The 4,725-nt window shown below is 35.5% G+C and overlaps 1 long non-coding RNA gene across 3 annotated transcripts; it reads right to left on the bottom strand.

The window, feature by feature from the left end:
• On the bottom strand, nucleotides 2,159–3,768 carry LOC107628355. 3 transcript variants are annotated; one of them, XR_002355599.1, is made up of 5 exons: nucleotides 3,558–3,768; nucleotides 3,409–3,474; nucleotides 2,844–3,061; nucleotides 2,529–2,665; nucleotides 2,159–2,426 (listed from the first exon to the last, which is right to left on the bottom strand). It is a non-coding gene; the product is annotated as an uncharacterized LOC107628355 (long non-coding RNA). The 3 variants fall into 3 exon arrangements; XR_002355601.1 differs by having other exon boundaries at nucleotides 3,569–3,768; XR_001617737.2 differs by lacking the exons at nucleotides 3,409–3,474; nucleotides 3,558–3,768 and adding an exon at nucleotides 3,105–3,121 and having other exon boundaries at nucleotides 2,844–3,029.

Below are 4,725 nucleotides of genomic sequence, written 5' to 3'. Positions count from 1 at the left end.
AAAATAAATTAAATAATTGGAATGTTTAATCATCCTACCTCACGTTGATGGGCCCCTATCTCCAAGCTTCTTCTCTTGAACTTGTCATTCTTCTGTTGAGGTTGGTTCTCCGGGTTTGTTATTACACCAGCTTTATCAAATTCTTTTTGTGCTCGAGAATCCATTGACAATGCTTCAATAGGTGAGTTTTGAAGTGTAATTGGACACTGCCTTTTGTGCCCTGCTTTGAAAAAGGGATTGCTCTGATCCTTGAAAGCCACCTGTGCTGTTTCCAAAGAGCCAAGGGTAGATGGAGAATTCTTCTTTTCCTTGGACCCCACCTTTGCATTTGATGAGGATCCATCATGCATGTTAGTAGGCCCAAGAGAAAATTTCTTACTCATCAAATTAGAGCATATTGCTATGTTGGCCTTTTTTGGTACCACTTTTGGGCCTTTACCCACTTTTTCCTTGCCTTTTCTACTAACTGTAACCCATTCACCCTCTTTTGCATGAGTATCTTTATCCATGCGTGATTCTTGCAAATTATTGTGTACAAGATCCACTGCTCCATGCTTCTCCATAATTGGAATTGATTTGGCATTAATTCTATATTCAAAAGTTAAATTTTGATTTTTTACTGGGATTTGACTACCTTCCGCTGTTTTCTCGTTGTTATCCACCGAAAATAGTGACGGCAAAATTTTTTCCTTCACCGTGCTTTCCTTCTCAATGCCATTGTTGTTCTCTTTCGCACATTCTCTTGTTACGTGCCCAAAGCAGCTACATTTTTCACAAATTAAATTCAAGTGCTCATATTCTATGTCATACATATGACCATGAACTTGAATTCTCTTTATGACTGGAAGTCCCAAGTTGATTTGCACACATGCTCTTGCATACTTCCCCCTCTTTGCAGACTTGGTGGCTAACAACGTGGATCGGTTTTTCAATCGCTGACGCAATCATTTTCTTGGCTTTCTCTTAATAGTAGTTAATGTTTAAACCTGTGATCCTTGTCGAAACCATGGTAGACCCAAATGTGTTACCATAAACCGCAACATAACTACTAGTAATCATCCACGGTCCTCCAAGGAGAACTTTTTCTCGATCCTCTAAGAGATCAAATTTGACTAAGAAATTGCTAAAACCGACATCTAGTACCGCATATCCTCCTTCGATTCTCCAGACACTTTTAAGCCTGTGCGTGATCGCTGTATAGCTAAAATTTTTCCAAAAACTTTGATCACAACGGCAGCTTTGTAGGGCTCTGCCAATATCTCTTTTGCTTCTTCCGTGAACGTCACAGTTGGTATCTTCGAGTCACCTTGCTTACCAACTACTGTAGCCATCTTATCCCTATCAAGAGAATTAGCAACCTCCAAACTCTCTTTGCTGAAGCACCAACAACTTTATCTCTGAACGATACCTTTGACTTTGAGTCTTGTTACTGACCCCTTTAGTCCCCTTCTTTTCACTTAATGCATTTCCTCCCCCGTTCTCCCCCTTATTGCTTCTACCGACATGGCCGGCTACCTCGCTATCTGCCACCCTCAAAGACTCAGACTCTTTCTCACTCTCTCACCGCTCTCCATTTGAAAATTAGATTTCTAGGAGTACAAAAAAATAATCGGTCCAAAATTTTATTAATTTATTATAAGAGAAATAATACTTTTTTCCTACATGAAAAATAATACTTTCATCACTTAGTGCAGTTTTTTTAACAAATAATAATTGTATTTAATTATATTCGCTTTTTAATCAAGAAATAAAAATATAGATAAAGATATACTGAAAAATGGTATAAATGATAAAACTCAACTTGTTTTTTTTTTAAATATACTAACAATATATATATGATTAAAGCATGAAATCATTAAGAAGCAATTCCCATAAAATGTGGCAAACACAGAAACATTGGACCCCTGGGCCCTGGCCATAGTACACATCATTATACCAACCTATCAACTACCAACCACTAATAAAGTTTTATCGATGTCTCTCTCAAATAGTGAGTATTGCATATAATGCTTAGTGATCTAGGAAAATAACATGTTCACTCATGTTCGATAATGTCACTCCATATATATTCACACATGATTTCTTTTATATTATATATGTTTACATAAATTTAAAAAACTGACATTATCAAAATGAGTGACAATATCTATTTCGGTGATCTATCAAAATACCGATAGTTCTCCAACTCCAATACCAATATATCATATAGAAACTCTACCAAAAAACTCAAATGTTTTTTGTATTCATATCTATATCCCACAAACAAGAAAAAATGGCATAGACAAAGAACCAAAAAGACATTGATGTGACCGTGACAGTACGCTGTTGTAAACTTTAGATTTACATACTAAACTAACTCTGGTTACAGTTAGTCATGCCAGTAATTGTTATAAGTTTCAGCACAATCTTTATTTTTCAACTTTTGCCTGACCAAATACACAAAACAATGTTGGGTGAATAGGATGTTCTCATGAACTTAAAAAGCTTAAGAAAAGAGGAATAAGCGAAATAATAAAAGGAAAACTAACCAGAATGAATCCTTCTTTTTTTGTACTAATAATTATTCAAAAGAAATGTCAGTAAATTTATCGTCTCTGTTCTCTACTCGTTTACGGGATTTTTTCTTGTCCAGCAAGCCCCAACTTCAAGAATCTTTGTTAAATACCTAGCATATTAATATAAGAGAGACTTTATAAGTAGAAGCCAAGCTAAGTAACTAGATAATACAAAATATCTTAGGAAAACTAAAGCATCATTTAAATAGTATTAACATATTTCTGCAACAAAATTGAAGCAAAGATATTTATCAATCTTCTTATGATGGACTTGAATTAACAGTATACCTTCTGGTATGCTGGTGAGAATTTAAGCTGCTGTTGAAATGAATTATAAACAAAAGCATCCTCCTCTAATCTCTTTTGCTCCAATTTAAGCTTGTATATCTATAATACTATTAGATACTCATTGATGCCATATACAGACTTGATGTGTTGATGACACAAAAGTTCGCTAGCTTCATCTTAGCCGACCTGTTGATGCAATCGATCAAAAGAAGATCTGTCTGTGTTGCATATATAATAAAGACTTTGTTATTACAAACTTACGTTGGATCACATCAGCCATATAACAAAAAGAGCATGTAAAAGCAAGTAGAACAGTCAACAGAACTTGAAAAGATTTATGCAATTTGAGAAGAATATTATTACTAAAGCCTAATATATAATCTAAGCAAGCATAAGCTTTGAGTTCTTCATAACAAGAAGCCCCCCATGAATTCCTACTATAATGTTATTAATTGTTAAGCAAAATTATGCTAAAATATAGTGCCTATACTCCCTTGCTTTTTCATAATGAAACTAATGAAATGCACCCTTTAATACTAAAGCATGAAAAGGACTCTAGAGTTACCTTGATAGAATTCAGAATTAGATGTTGCAAGGCCTTCATTTTTTCATTGATCCTACTCCTTCTTCTCTGCTCAACAAAGAAAACTACCATAAGTTTGAATGAAATCAAAACCAAGTACCACAAAAGCCATGGTAGGAATTCAGCAAAACCTTTTTTTGACAAATTATGAACTTCTGCTACTCTGCTCCTCTTTGATGAACACTTGAAAGGTACAAGCTTTGTTGGAACATCTTCTGTCAAGACTTCCGCACCCTCCTACATTCAGAAATTCTCAACCAATTATGTTTCAAAAATGAGTACAGAAAAAGGTGTGTCTCCAAAAAATACTCAAAATAACGCCAAGAGAAGAGCATGCTTGTGACATTAGGCAGCGTTTGGTTTGAGAGACATAGATACTAAAACATAGACACAGGGGTACACATTCATTGATTGTTTGCTGAGACATAGATTTTTAGCAGACACGGATGGACACGCAAATACACAAATACATAATTTGTGTACTGGACCAAGGGGTGGAACACAAATTTTTAGACATAGACACAAATTTTTTTCCATTTTTTTCAATTATGCCCTTTACAGATCTTCTTTCTTCTTCTTCCATTTTTCACGCTTTACCTCTTTCTGCATAAGATCTTCTTCCTTTTCTCCCTCACCCCCAAACCACCATTTTCACCTTTCTCCTCCCTTTCTCCAACCAAACAACCGTCGCCTCTCTTCCTTCCCTCCTTCCTCTTTCTCTTTTTTCTTTGTTCTTCGCTTCTATTCCATTCCCCCGCTGTTGCCTTTTGTCATGGTTGCTCCCAGATTCGTTTTTCGCGTTATCTCCAGATTCGCTGTTCTTCTTCTCCCTCTTCGAGTCTACCACTTCCGCTTTTCCCCTGCCACCTCTCCACTGCCGCATCTCTCCTACTCTTTCTCTTTGTCCACTCTTTTCCAGATTTTTTAAAATTTTTCTTCTTAAAAAATTGTTGAATTGATTATTAAAAAGATTCTTGCTGCCATTAATGGTTGAATTTATTGTTGAAATTATTAAATTTTTTGTTATTTATTTTTTGGGGTTGATGAAGAGTCTTGTATGTTGGGTTTTTTTCTCCTTTGTGAGGCCCAAATCCAACTTATTGGGGGTGTAATTTGCACCTTTGTATCTCTACCCTAATCAGATTTTTGAGGTCATTGAGAGGTAGAGAGTGTATCCATCAAAGTGAGATAGAAGAGAAAAAACAGAATTCCTATTTTTATGTAAAGCAATAAATTTCAAATAGCAGTTTCTCATTTGTTCACCGTTGGATCGGCTTGAAATTTGAACTGCGTTCCTCT

This window comes from Arachis ipaensis, chromosome B02 (assembly GCF_000816755.2).
Source record: "Arachis ipaensis cultivar K30076 chromosome B02, Araip1.1, whole genome shotgun sequence".
Taxonomy (NCBI): Eukaryota; Viridiplantae; Streptophyta; class Magnoliopsida; order Fabales; family Fabaceae; genus Arachis; species Arachis ipaensis.
Note: the sequence above shows the minus strand (reverse complement) of the source record. Positions and strands in the feature narration are given on the sequence as shown.